The sequence below is a fragment of the Microplitis mediator genome, chromosome 11 (genome assembly GCF_029852145.1).
Source record: "Microplitis mediator isolate UGA2020A chromosome 11, iyMicMedi2.1, whole genome shotgun sequence".
In the NCBI taxonomy this organism is placed as follows: Eukaryota; Metazoa; Arthropoda; class Insecta; order Hymenoptera; family Braconidae; genus Microplitis; species Microplitis mediator.
In genome coordinates this window covers 973,923-989,372 of record NC_079979.1, presented here as the reverse complement: position 1 = coordinate 989,372, position 15,450 = coordinate 973,923, and the positions used below count along the sequence as shown (strand labels likewise).

Sequence of the window (15,450 nt, the reverse complement as noted above, 5' to 3'; positions counted from 1 at the left end):
CTAAGAAAATCGGCGATTTTCGAAAAATTAGGAAGTTATTGTTTTCACCCCGATTTGCGAAAATCGAAATTTCATCAGATGTCAACGTTCTGAGGTCCTAGGAAGCTATTCTGACTATTTTTAGAATGATGTCCGAGTGTCTGTATATGTGTGTGTGTGTGTGTGTGTGTGTGTGTGTATATATGTGTGTGACCAGCTTATAACTTTTTAACTACTGAACCGATTTGGATGGTTAAGGCGGCAATCGAAAGAGCTTGTTGGCCATCAACTTTTCTGAAAATTTCTGATCATTTGATCGAGTAAAGATCGAGTAAGTTTAATCGATAGGGTGCGTTCGGAGATATTTCGTAAATAATATTTTTTCAAAAATGTTTTACTTAGATAACTTTTAATTTGCTCGATGGATTGATTCCAAAAACTAATCAGCTCAAGACAACAATATTTTTTTCTCCGTGCAGATTATAAATTTAATTATAAACTTAAAAAAAACTAAAACTTTAAGGGAAAAATAATCCATATGAAATATCTACTACTTTCATATGCTTATATATTATTATATGTAAAGATAAAAATCGAATAGTTGTGTATGTTGACACCAGTGATGCACGTTGTGACAAAATCTTGTGACTATAATACAAGCGTAGACAAGTTCAGACAGGTCCGCGCATAAAACAAATAACTAGCGGACATAAACCCATATACACGTGACTCTTGCATTGGAAAACATTCTAAGTAACTCATCAAGGCGTAATTTTTTGACATCTTTACAGTTACAATACCGTGCAATAGAATTGATAGAAATAATAATAATAAAGTGCTAGTATGGTGAATACAGGTTATAAAAATTGTGTCTCGTGCAAAGTGAGAATTTGTGAAATAATTAATTTTTTTTTTTAGCTAACACTATTATAAATTAACAGTAATAACGAAAATTAAATAAATAAAAAAAAATTGGACTGGAATGAGAGGATTTAAATAAAAAATTTATTTATGCACATTTTTTTTATGTTGGAATTTTAGTGGGATTTTATTGAGTTGGCTTAAAGTTTCTGCAGGGTGTATCGAATTGAAACCCTATAGAGTGTGCCTAATTGGGAAACAGTTGCGTATACCCAATTCGGACCCAATAGGGATGAACCGATTGGGATCATCTTGGGCTATGCATTACAACCTAACGTTGGGTTCCCAATTGGATCCCAATAGGTCTTACAACTTTTTTTCTAGTTGGAAGGATACCATAGAAGAATCTATATAGGAATCCATGGTGGATTCATAGAGAAAAAATCTATCTATGGAAATCCATTCGAAAACGCCATGGAAGAATCCACATAGCAATCTGAGCTGGATTCCTACATAGTTTTTTTTTTAAATTAAGAGACCACTTTTGATATAAAATTTCATAACAAGATTTTTTCATGGGTTAATTTATTTCATTTTTATTATTGTACAATAACATTTATTTCTTCATGCCATTGATACAATTTTTTTTCTACTGTCAAGGACTAGCCCGCCGGTACCTTTCTCGCAGTATTTACATCGCAGTTTCCTTGCATCCAATGTCCATTGTTACATTTGTAGCCGTCACAGCAGGGGTAACCTTGAATCGGATGACACTGTAGGGAACGAAATTTGAATAAATTTATAGAATCATTAATTCACTTTATTTGTTTTATTCTTTTATATTTTCGTCGATATATTTTTCTCCTCAACGGAGTCGGAAAGCTGCAACTTCGTTTCACACAGCGGAACGAAAGTTGACTCTTTCCGCCCGGAGGGGAGAGAAAATTTTTTAATTTCAAGCTTTTCCGCGGGTTTTAAAGTAAAGACTGTAATTTTTATATCTTAGATTTCCTATTTGAACTCACAAGATTCAAATTTAATTTAATAAAAAATTATTTCCCTTAAGAATTTAAACAAACCAAGTTTTTTTTTAAGTTTATTTAAATTTTTTTATCACTGTAATGTGATATTTTCTTACCCATTTGCCGGCACATCCTTCGACTGCACAGACATAAAGGCTTACAAACATGAGGATAACTAACAATGAAATATATTTCGACATTTTCGATTTTTCCCAAACTGGACTGTAAAAATATAATAATTACTCTTATTAATTATTACGACTTAATTAACGAAAATACGTTTAAAATGAGCTATGTGGGTTTTCTACATGGAAATTCAGATACCCATGGTTTTTTTACATAAATCTATACTTTTCCTTCAATATTGTAGACTTGTCTAGATGTCGTACGTCAGATGTCGCATTTGCATAAAAGTGAAATTTTACGTATGGTATGTGGATACAAATGTCACGCTTATGGAGACTATATTGTAAATTTTTCTGGAATGGATAATGCGAAGTTGGCTACAGAATTTGGGATTTTTTCCGGTTGGTACCTGTTGGTCTTTTATTTGGTGGGGAACTATAGCTAATTTTGAAGCCCATATAATAGTAGCACCACCATCCGAAAAATACAACCAGGATGGTGAAGAAGCATACTCTCTTAAAGTGAACCAGTGAAATTCCACTGATTCAACCAGTGAAATTCACTGGTTTAACCAGTGACTAAAAGTTCACTGGTTGAATCAGTGAACGCCACGCTCACTGGTTTCAACCAGTGAACTAAAAATATGTAAGCGCGCGGGTAAAGCAGTATTCTGTACATGAGTATATTTAAGTGTTTGATTGTGTCAATAAATAAGTAATATTTATTGATTACCTTTATATAATATTTCAACTAACTTTTATATAACAATAATAATTATATGACACAATTTTTACAGAGTTTAAAATAAATAACTTTGGAGTAATTTCAATACCCACACGGAAAAATTATATATCCGTATATATTCGGGCAAATCTGAATATATGCCGCATATATGTCAAAGTTTTATAAGAAAACAAAAAAATCGAAAATCAAAAATGGTAAACATCGAAAAATTTTTGATTGTTTCTAAAAATCTACAAAAAAAAAAACAATAAAGATGGGTTGCAATAATTTTTTTGTATTTTTTTTCGAAAAGTGCATTTAAAAACGAAAATTTGAAAAAAAAAAACGTCCTAATCAGTAGAATTTTGAAAAAGTTATAGTTATTTTAAATAAAAAAAGCCATTATTTTCAAAAATTTATAACTTTTTTTTGGTTGGGTACAATGAAAAAATTTTGAGAAACGTTTTTGATGGGGTACAAAGAGAAAAAATTTTCAGCCAAATCTTAAGGGGTAGGGTTCAAAAGTGATCGATTTGGTGTGGAATGCCCCATATACATACGTATGTATATATAAAATTTAATTTAACATATAAATTCCTATACAAACACCCCCGGACATTTTTTTTTGCAGAAGAAAAAATTATATTATATTTTTTTAAATATCTAAGAAAAATAATTATTTCTTACCAGTAATGCTTCGATGAGTTTCTGTGAGCTTCTGCATACCAATCACAGAAAAACGGAAATTTTTATACCAGAAAAACTCGTTTGCGTCAGCAGTAACTTTGACCAATGTCACAAGAAATATTCCAACATCTTATATAAGTTTTATTATTTATTATCACAGATAGCAACTTGACAACAAAGCTATCGTAAGTATTTTTAAAAAATGAAAAATTGGACAAGATAAATAACTAACATCCCGACTAGAAATTTTAGTTAGGCAGTGATTAGGCCCAAATAAGGCATGCCAAATTCCAGACTTGCGGGAAATGAGGCAACCAAACTAGGTCAAGATCCCAAAAGTAACGCAGTTGCGAGGCCCTTTCTAATTTGGCTTCCTTCTTAGGCAGCGGTTTGGAAACCATACTTGCTGGTGGCAGCATAAACCGAGCTTACATTCATTACAGCTTAAAACTGAAATTACAATACTTCTAATAATATTGAGTATTTTATATAACATTATATGTTATAACAATCACTTTTACAACTTCTGTCAATTATTTATTTTTTTTTGGTTAGTTTAACTTTTTTTTTATATTCAGTCAAGATGCACGCGCATGTTTGATGCTCACAGGTGGTTCGTGTGGTTCAACCTTCCCCGAGAGTACTGGTTCAATTGACCCCATATGATTTTATTGAAATAATTAGTTTAAAAAAAAATTTTCACGAGCTATTTTACTAGATGTAAAGTTAGAAATTTATGACTAATATATGAAAGAAGGTATTACAAAAAAAATTTTCACATTACCATTGAATGTTAAAAACTTATTAAACAATTTGTCAAGAGCTGAATAAAAAGTTTAGATGCCTAAAAACACAAAAACTTGAATTTTTTAAAATTAAATTATCATATTGGTTCCAAATTGTGGTCAGACTAAGTTTTAGTGTATTAAAATATAATTCCAAGGGCACGACTCATTTTTCTATTTTTTTCGATTTTTTAAGCTTACTGTTTCAATTGCCCCTTGACTTGATTGACCCCACTCTCCCCAACCAATCATAGAAAAATGGATATTTTTAAACCGGAAAATCTCGTTTGCGTCAACAACAACTTTGTCCAATGACATAAAGAATATTGCAGCAACTTATACAAGTTTATTATTGACAATTTGAAAAAATGAAATATTGAACAAGATAAATAACTAACATTTGTTATAATGTTTAGTCGCAAATTATTAAATTTGTTTATAATAAATCCAGAGACACGGTAGTGTCTCGCGCCAAGTACACGGTCCAACACATGTATATGTGTGAGTGTGTAGCGCGAGCCTACCTGTCTCTTTTCTCGAGTCGGAGTGGTGTTTTATGGTTATGTATTACATTTTTTTTAATTAAAATTTAAACACGGCTTATTTCTGTTTTTTCTAAATATTTGTGTCTCACTCAGACTTTATTAACTGAATGTTATCACATTTTATTATTATTTATCTCATAAAATATAAAAAACGTTAGCATATACTATAGTACCTTAAAATTTGAGATTTGAGAAATTTTTTCCATCTATAATTTATGCTTATTTATTACCGTCTTAGAATAAATAGTTTTAAGAAGGAGCACGATTGACTCAACATCGAAGTATTTAAAATCTGTCTTGATTTTTAGCACTAGAGAGCGCTTTCATTATCCGACACAGCCTTGTATGCAGAAGCAACGAGGCCCAATGCGTAATATTATTTTACCCATGACGAATGAATGAGCGAGTTTGGATTAACTATTAACTACCCTAATGACTACTTAGCTTGAAATTGACAATAATTTGACAATGAAATTACCTAAAATTTGCTGCCCGAATTTGCTGACAGTTTGACAGCGAAGGTTAAATCGAAAAATTTACGATTAATTTTTCCTCAATTTAAAGGTAACTTTTTTTACTAGAAACAAAATCCAATTAGCGCAGTTTGCCTAGCAAAAGTTTAACTTTACGAAAAAATCCTTAAATTTTTCGTCAAATGTCGGTCAACTTTAAGCTTTTCTGTTTTTGACGACAATTTGTATACAACTTTTGAAGTAAATTAGCATTTTAACTCAGAAAGTAAATTCACGTCAAATTGTATGGCAAGTTGTACACCAATTATCGTCAAAAACGAAAAAGCCCGAAATTGACGGTCATTTGACAAAAAATTCCAGGAAACTTTTATAAAGAAAACTTTTGTTTAGCAAACTCCCTAATAGCGACTTTAGCTTGAAATTGACACTAATTTGAGATTGAAATTGCCTGAAATTTGTTGCCCGAATTTCCTGACAATTTGACAGCAGAAGTTGGAAAGAAAAATTTTCGGTTAATTTTCGTTCAATTTAGAAGTAACTTTTTAGGAGAAAAAAAAGTCGGTAATGTTAATTCTTACCATTTCAGAAGGTAAGCAAAATCATAAATCAAATTTTCTACAATTTCACGGTAAAAAAATACTTTACAATTTTTTAAGTCAAATTAACCATGAATTGAAGTAAAAATATGCTTAAAAATTGACGACAACTTTTTTCTAGTCAACTTTTAAAGTGAATTTGGATTCTAAATCGGGCAGAGTAAATTGGCGTCAAATTGAATATCAAGTTGCATACAAATAGTCGTAAAAAACGGAAAAGTCCGAAGTTGACGGATATTTGACGAAAAATTCAAGGAAACTTTTGTAAGTAAACTTTTGCTAAAGCAAACTGTGCTATTAGGGAGTTCGCTCGGCGAATCTGATAATATGGTAAGTTTACCAAGAACTCAGTTTGACCAACAGAAACAAACTAAAATATTTTTATGTTTTCAATGTTGTTAGTCACACGCAAGTGACATTTTCCACCACAAAGTGGTAATTTTGAATTATCGTTATTTACCCGCTCAACTGAACTTTGATTTTAATCCTACTGCATGACTAAATGATAAGTTATGATCACGAAAGTATTTTCAAAATTAATAATATAATCATGACTGATTCCATCAACTGAAAATATCAGTAAATTATTTACATTGCAATTTTTATAAGAAAATCTATATAAATAATTTCGTGTGAAGTTACAGTTTTGTCAAACTCGATAATGGTATAATAACTAAAAATTACCATACAAGTCAACAATTTGATTGATCAGTTTATTGATGTTTATTTAAGTTGGCATGTGTCATATGTAAAAAAAAGTGGCGGTTAAAAGTAAAACAATAGTGGTCATTGTTGTTAAAAAGAATTTTGCGTGAATATCGGCCATTATTACGGATTTATCAGACAGTGGTTCAATACATTGAAATTTTGCAATAATTGTAAAGAGATCAAACAAACGCATACTAAAATTGTAATAAACTCTGTACAGCAGATAATTGTCGTGAACTTAGAATCATCTTTAAAAGATAATAATAAAATTTCAATAAAAAAAAAAGGACTGATAAAATCAGTGCCTATAGCCAAGATTTCTTTGTGTAATGAAATGTATAATGTCGTAAGTGCAATATTTTATTCTGAAAAAGATGATAACTCTTGTCATTATGTTGCTATGATGAAAGATAACTCAGCATGGATCCAAGCAGATGATAAAAACATACAACCAGTACGGTGGCCAACTAATGCTAAAAATGCTTATGTTTTCTTTTTACAAAAAAAATAAAGGGGAATATTGATTAAGAATTTTTTTCATCAAATTTTTCCTAAAAATATCCTATAATTTCTCACTACAAAAAAAAATTATTACAATAATACTTTTTGAAAAGTTAATTTTAATTTATGCGGTAAATTATAGTGTCCTCTTATCGGCTAATATAGATTAAACTGAGAGCCAATAGAACTATTTTGAACTTAAAAATGATTGGACGACGACAAAATATTTCGCTACTTTTGATCATAGATGGGGTGACTTAGACAAAAATTTTCTGGCAACTCTGAATTCAATTTTCCCACAATCTGCGGTGGATATAGGACGGCAAACAGAAAAAGAAAGTCGTATTTCTTAGTGGCTAAGATTATATATATCATGTAAATGTTTCGTAATATTAAAAAATTTATAATTATTGTATCAAAGGTTTCTATTCAGAAATATAAAAAACAATGTAACTCCCAGACAATATATGAAGTTGCTTTGCTCTACAAAAAAGAGAGAAATCCCACCAAAAACAGATTCTCTGTAAAAAATCGCGCCAAGTACACGTTCAACACTTTTTATGAATGGAAAAAATTTACTTTACAAAAAGCTATAAAATCTTGAAAACACCAAGTAACTGGTAGCATTGAAAATCATGAGAAAAATCTCAATCAAAATATATAATAAAAAAAAAAATGATCCGAATGTACTTGGTGTGCGTTTAAACAATAAATTTTCTTGTTATCGTTATTTGTCTGCAGTTTACTAAAATTCAGAATCGATCACAGGAATTGACTGTAAAATCAAGCGTGTAGTCAGAATTTAAACACTTACCGAAAAACATTGAAATGCGGTGAGCAAGCTATAGAAATTTAACACGCCATTAAACGTGTATCAAATGACTACAAAAAAAATATAGTTAGCGTATGACAAACATGGGATACATACCATGTGTGTTAAAATAATACACTTACTTACAGAGTGGATTTGCAGTGAATTACTTCACTCAATCAAATCGTGACGCACACCAAGTACATTCGGATCATTTTTTTTTTATTATATATTTTGATTGAGATTTTTCTCATGATTTTCAATGCTACCAGTTACTTGGTGTTTTCAAGATTTTATAGCTTTTTGTAAAGTAAATTTTTTCCATTCATAAAAAGTGTTGAACGTGTACTTGGCGCGATTTTTTACAGAGAATCTGTTTTTGGTGGGATTTTATTATTTTCCTGATCCATGACATATTGGCTCTAGATTGAATGATGATAATCATGCTAATGAAGTATGTACCAGTTAATATGTAATTCGATAAACTATGAATTTTATAATATCGAATAATTATTCATTAGTTATTTAGTCTTTAGTAGAACTTTTAATTCTCTGTAGTTGATTTAATAATACACTGGTCACAAAAATTAAGGGATAGAAAAAAAATTCGAAATTTTTGGGTGATTTTCAATATACTGTAACTCTAAGTAGCTAACGATGCGTCATAGGAATAATTGGCAGGCATATTTTTGTAGGTAATTGAATGCTCTACACGGAGAAAATTAAATGATTGCAGTTACTATCTATTTATGGTAAAATTTTTTACCATCAACCCGATGGTAGTGACAACTATCTGGATGATTGTATAAATCATATTTATGGTAACTGTTACAATCATGTATGTTAATTAGAGATAGTTACAGTTATCATTTTAAATAGTTGTATTTACGATCTAGATGGTTACAGTTACCATCAGAAATTGTAGTAGTTACCATTAAAGATGATTAAAGTTACCATCTAAGACAATTAATGATGTTACCATTAATGATGTTCTTGTCAGCATTGGATGTCATGAACCCTTACCATACAAAATAGACGACCTTGTTCAAGACATTCAATGGACAAGTTTTCAGAATGATAGAATAACAATTAATTCAATTATAATGAAACCGTCTGACGAACCATCATTTTACCAAGTTAAAAAAATACTAAATGTCAACAATGGCCAAATTTTATTCATTACCCAGTACTTGGATGATTGTTATTTCGATGAACACACTCAATCATTCAAAGTTATTAACAGAAGCTCTCTCGCTTGGAAATTTTTATTTTATGCTGATATTGAAGACTGTACAGTAACTTATTTCAATATTTTAGACAATCAAGTGTACATAACTAAATTATGGATTTAAATAATTGTAAAAAATAAATAATTGTCATTTTTTTGTAAAAATTTTATAAATAAATTTAAGTATGTTTGTCATCATATTTGTAATCAAAAATTTATAATTTTACACCAGTAGGGGAGGGTGGGGCAGAGCGGCCCCCCTAAGCCAATTATTATTTTTTGTGGCTTTCAACCATAAGATCACTTTACTTTTGTCCTATTTCGAACAAATTTATGGACATTGTGCCAAAATTCTGAAAAAAATTTTTTTTTTTTTGTGGGGCAGAGCGGCCCCCCTCCAAAAAGTGATAAAAAAAATTTTTTTTTTCGTTTTTTTTTTTTTTAAATTGTTTTCATCATTAAGAATGTATTTCTTTCTCTTGACAACTATTTTTGGTCTCATATTACTCGAAAAAAATTTTTTAAAGCGTAAAAAATCGTTCACTCTCGATTACCTTAATTACTAATTTTTATTTTATAAAAAAAAACATCATTTCTATAATTTTACTTTATTTCAAAAATTTATCAACTAAAAAAAAAAAATTTAATTTTTATAAATTTTTAGTGACCAAATTTGCCTCTTACATAGAGAAACGGCCGAAAAATATGAAAAAATAATTTTTTCGGAAGTTTCGGCTGGTCCATTTTGCCCCAGGTGTTATGCGTAGGGCTAGAAATGTGTAATTATAATAATTATTTTTTAATTTGACGATAAAAATATGAAAAAATCACTTTTTCAAAATTTTGGGCTTGTCCATTTTGTCCCAAATGTCATGCGTAGGGGTAAAAATGCACAAACATATCGGATTTATAGTAATTAGTCGAAAAAAAAAAAATTTTTTTTTTGGTCAAAATTTCAGGGGGGCCGCTCTGCCCCATGGGGGCCGCTCTGCCCCACCCTCCCCTACTTGAAAATTATTGAATTTTTGATCAATTTTTTTTATAGCATTTAATAATATTTATCAGTGATAAATTATCACTATCCTTGATAGGAAACATTATTATCCTGATGGTAAATATTACCATCCTGATAGTAGCTGTAATCATCTTAATGGTTACTGTTATCATCCTGATGGTAACTGTTACTATAAAAAATGGTAACTGCAATTATAAAAAATTGTAGCACTAACCATCTTTACACTGAAAAATTTTTTAATCATCCTAGATGATTGCAGCTACAAATTTAGTATGATAACTCCAATCATTTATTTTTCTCCGTGTACAAAAAAAGTTTCCTATCATTTTTCGATAAATCTTTTTGTTCAAAAGTTATTTGAGGTTGAACTCGAATTCATATTAAATTTTGAGATCATTTTACTTTTCCGGTGAAACTATCAGACCTATTACAAAATATCATGGGACTTTTTTTGTAGACAATTTTATTCTCTACAAGTTATTCCCAATGATAGATTTATCAAAAAATAATAAGAAACTTTTTTTGTAGAGCATTCAATTACCTACAAAAATATGCCTGCCAATTATTCCTATGACGCATCGTTAGCTACTTAGAGTTACAGTGTATTGAAAATCACCCAAAAATTTCGAATTTTTTTTCTATCCCTTAATTTTTGTGACCAGTGTATTATTAAATCAACTACAGAGAATTAAAAGTTCTACTAAAGACTAAATAACTAATGAATAATTATTCGATATTATAAAATTCATAGTTTATCGAATTACATATTAACTGGTACATACTTCATTAGCATGATTATCATCATTCAATCTAGAGCCAATATGTTATGGATCAGGCAAATAATAAAATATTTATTATCAAAAAATTTTATAATTTGCGACTAAACATTATAACAAATGTTAGTTATTTATCTTGTTCAATGTTTCATTTTTTTAAATTTTCAATAATAAACTTATATAAGTTGCTGCAATATTCTTTATGACATTGGACAAAGTTGCTGCTGACGCAAACGAGATTTTCCGGTTTAAAAATATCCATTGTTCTATGATTGGTTGGGGAGAGTGGGGTCAATCAAGTCAAGGGGCAATTGAAACAGTAAGCTTAAAAAATCGAAAAAAATAGAAAAATGAGTCGTCCTCTTGGAATTATATTTTAATACACTAAAACTTAGTCTGACCACAATTTGGAACCAATATGATAATTTAATTTTAAAAAATTCAAGTTTTTGTGTTTTTAGGCATCTAAACTTTTTATTCAGCTCTCGACAAATTGTTTAATAAGTTTTTAATTTTCAAATGTAATCTGAAAATTTTTTTTGTAATACCTTCTTTCATATATTAGTCATAAATTTCTAACTTTACATCTAGTAAAATAGCTCGTGAAAATTTTTTTTTAAACTAATTATTTCAATAAAATCATATGGGGTCAATTGAATCAGTACTCTCGGGGAAGGTTGAACCCCACGAACCACCTGTGAGCATCAGACAAGCGCGCGCATCTTGACTGAATGTAAAAAAAAAGTTAAACTAACCAAAAAAAAATAAATAATTGACAGAAGTTGTAAAAGTGATTGTTATAACATATAATGTTATATAAAATACTCAATATTATTAGAAGTATTGTAATTTCAGTTTTAAGCTGTAATGAATGTAAGCTCGGTTTATGCTGCCACCAGCAAGTATGGTTTCCAAACCGCTGCCTAAGAAGGAAGCCAAATTAGAAAGGGCCTCGCAACTGCGTTACTTTTGGGATCTTGACCTAGTTTGGTTGCCTCATTTCCCGCAAGTCTGGAATTTGGCATGCCTTATTTGGGCCTAATCACTGCCTAACTAAAATTTCTAGTCGGGATGTTAGTTATTTATCTTGTTCAACTATTCATTTTTTAAAAATACTTACGATAGCTTTGTTGTCAAGTTGATATTTGTGATAATAAATAATAAAACTTATATAAGATGTTGGAATATTTCTTGTGACATTGGTCAAAGTTACTGCTGACGCAAACGAGTTTTTCTGGTATAAAAATGTCCGTTTTTCTGTGATTGGTATGCAGAAGCTCACAGAAACTCATCGAAGCATTACTGGTAAGAAATAATTATTTTTCTTAGATATTTAAAAAAATATAATATAATTTTTTCTTCTACATAAAAAATATCCGGGGGTGTTTGTATAGGAATTTATATGTTAAATTAAATTTTATATATACATACGTATGTATATGGGGCATTCCACACCAAATCAATCACTTTTGAACTCTACCCCTTAAGATTTGGCTGAAAATTTTTTCTCTTTGTACCCCATCAAAAACGTTTCTCAAAATTCTTTTCACCCAACCAAAAAATAGTTATCAATTTTTGAAAATAATGGGTTTTTTTATTTAAAATATCTTTAACTTTTTCAAAATTCTACTGATTAGGACGTTTTTTTTTTCAAATTATCGTTTTTAAATGCACTTTTCGAAAAAAAATACAAAAAAATTATTGCAACCCATCTTCATTGTTTTTTTTTTTGTAGAATTTTGGAAACAATCTAAAATTTTTCGATGTTTACCATTTTCGAGTTTTGATTTTTTTGTTTTCTTATAAAACTTTGACATTTTCTGCAAATCCTCAAATTTTTTCAGAGTGATTTTATTTCGATTTATATTTTTTATTCCTAGTTGAAAAACAAAATTTCTTTTAACTAGCCTTATTTCTCATGACACCATGCTTAAAATTTTTGAGAGTACTCAGAAAGCCTTGAAATTCAGAAAAAAAATAAAAACAATAAATTTAAATGGTAATCATTGAAATAATTTAAATTTTTTTAGAAAAATCAAGTTTAAAAATAGAAGGACCTTCTGAATAATTTGTTTATATTTTTTTCTGATAACTAAATTCAAAAACGAAGAAAATATAAAAAAAGAGTTTACATTTGGTTCATTTTTGGACAAATACTGGGAAATCGAAAACAATTTCTTCTACACTCATTGTTTTATGGTTGAAAAACGGTGTTATGAGAAATAAGGCTAGTTAAAAAAAATTTTGTTTGTCAACTAGGAATAAAAAATATAAATCGAAAAATTTTTTATTTTTTCCAAAAATCTACAAAAAGACAATGAAGATAGGTTGCAATAATTTTTTTCGAAAAGTGCATTTAAAAACAAAAATTTTGAAAAAAAAAAAACGTCTCAATCAGTCGAATTTTTAAAAAGTTATAGCTTTTTTAAATGAATCGTTAGATCGTTAGCGTTCGATATGATGTTTTTCGACGTGACTTTTAGAATTATTGTCTGTAGCAAGTAAGAATTCAATATAATATTTAAATAATTTATTAATCTTAAGGTTAATAACTAAAGAATTTAATTTGTGTAAATCTAAATTTATTACGGGGTTCAAGAGGACAATAGTCGGTCTTAATATTTGATATCGTACTTAGCGGTTCAAAATAGTACCTCACAGTAAATGGTAGGATGCTGAAGTTCAGTATAGGAGCTAAGGTGGCGCACAGTGCTCTAAATTGGTTTTATTTCGGCCTAGAGGGATGAATGAGCGTGGCGTTCACTGATTCAACCAGTGAACTTTTAGTCACTGGTTAAACCAGTGAATTTCACTGGTTGAATCAGTGGAATTTCACTGGTTTACTTTAAGAGAGTATGCTTCTTCACCATCCTGGTTGTATTTTTCGGATGGTGGTGTTACTATTATATGGGCTTCAAAATTAGCTATAGTTCCCCACCAAATAAAAGACCAACAGGTACCAACCGGAAAAAATCCCAAATTCTGTAGCCAACTTCGCATTATCCATTCCAGAAAAATTTACAATATAGTCTCCATAAGCGTGACATTTGTATCCACATACCATACGTAAAATTTCACTTTTATGCAAATGCGACATCTGACGTACGACATCTAGACAAGTCTACAATATTGAAGGAAAAGTATAGATTTACGTAAAAGACCATGGGTATCTGAATTCCCATGTAGAAAACCCACATAGCTCATTTTAAACGTATTTTCGTTAATTAAGTCGTAATAATTAATAAGAGTAATTATTATATTTTTACAGTCCAGTTTGGGAAAAATCGAAAATGTCGAAATATATTTCATTGTTAGTTATCCTCATGTTTGTAAGCCTTTATGTCTGTGCAGTCGAAGGATGTGCCGGCAAATGGGTAAGTAAATATCACATTACAGTAATGAAAAAATTTAAATAAACTTAAAAAAAAACTTGGTTTGTTTAAATTCTTAAGGGATATAATTTTTTATTAAATTGAATTTGAGTCTTGTGAGTTCAAATAGGAAATCTAAGATATAAAAATTATAGTCTTTACTTTAAAACCCGCGGAAAAGCTTGAAATTAAAAAATTTTCTCTCCCCTCCGGGCGGAAAGAGTCAACTTTCGTTCCGCTGTGTGAAACGAAGTTGCAGCTTTCCGACTCCGTTGAGGAGAAAAATATATCGACGAAAATATAAAAGAATAAAACAAATAAAGTGAATTAATGATTCTATAAATTTATTCAAATTTCGTTCCCTACAGTGTCATCCGATTCAAGGTTACCCCTGCTGTGACGGCTACAAATGTAACAATGGACATTGGATGCAAGGAAACTGCGATGTAAATACTGCGAGAAAGGTACCGGTGGGCTAGTCCTTGACAGTAGAAAAAAAATTGTATCAATGGCATGAAGAAATAAATGTTATTGTACAATAATAAAAATGAAATAAATTAACCCATGAAAAAATCTTGTTATGAAATTTTATATCAAAAGTGGTCTCTTAATTTAAAAAAAAAACTATGTAGGAATCCAGCTCAGATTGCTATGTGGATTCTTCCATGGCGTTTTCGAATGGATTTCCATAGATAGATTTTTTCTCTATGAATCCACCATGGATTCCTATATAGATTCTTCTATGGTATCCTTCCAACTAGAAAAAAAGTTGTAAGACCTATTGGGATCCAATTGGGAACCCAACGTTAGGTTGTAATGCATAGCCCAAGATGATCCCAATCGGTTCATCCCTATTGGGTCCGAATTGGGTATACCCAACTGTTTCCCAATTAGGCACACTCTATAGGGTTTCAATTCGATACACCCTGCAGAAACTTTAAGCCAACTCAATAAAATCCCACTAAAATCCCAACATAAAAAAAATTTGCATAAATAAATTTTTTATTTAAATCCTCTCATTTCAGTACAATTTTTTTTTATTTATTTAATTTTCGTTATTACTGTTAATTTATAATAGTTTTAGCTAACAAAAAAAAATTAATTATTTCACAAATTCTCACTTTGCACGAGACACAATTTTTATAACCTGTATTCACCATACTAGCACTTTATTATTATTTTGATAAATTGTATTGCACTACACTAGCACTTTTTTATTATTATTTCTATCAATTCTATTGCA

The 15,450-nt window shown here is 29.8% G+C and overlaps 3 long non-coding RNA genes across 16 annotated transcripts in view; 2 read left to right on the top strand and 1 right to left on the bottom strand.

Annotated features, from left to right (window-relative positions):
- Nucleotides 1-15,450, top strand: part of LOC130677623 (uncharacterized) — a 68,694-nt gene that overhangs the window by 17,938 nt on the left and 35,306 nt on the right. The gene's annotated exons all lie outside the window — the stretch shown is intronic.
- LOC130677619 (uncharacterized) lies at nucleotides 1,409-4,197 on the bottom strand. 2 transcript variants are annotated; one of them, XR_008991646.1, is made up of 4 exons: nucleotides 4,183-4,197; nucleotides 3,399-3,848; nucleotides 1,979-2,084; nucleotides 1,409-1,613 (listed from the first exon to the last, which is right to left on the bottom strand). It is a non-coding gene; the product is annotated as an uncharacterized LOC130677619 (long non-coding RNA). The 2 variants fall into 2 exon arrangements; XR_008991647.1 differs by lacking the exon at nucleotides 4,183-4,197 and adding an exon at nucleotides 3,914-3,928.
- LOC130677618 (uncharacterized) lies at nucleotides 4,728-14,780 on the top strand. Of its 8 annotated transcripts, none has more exons than XR_008991643.1 (6): nucleotides 5,278-5,292; nucleotides 5,691-5,790; nucleotides 5,919-6,061; nucleotides 11,692-12,141; nucleotides 14,105-14,210; nucleotides 14,576-14,780. It is a non-coding gene; the product is annotated as an uncharacterized LOC130677618 (long non-coding RNA). The 8 variants fall into 8 exon arrangements; XR_008991640.1 differs by having other exon boundaries at nucleotides 5,688-5,790; XR_008991642.1 differs by adding an exon at nucleotides 4,728-4,742 and having other exon boundaries at nucleotides 5,037-6,061.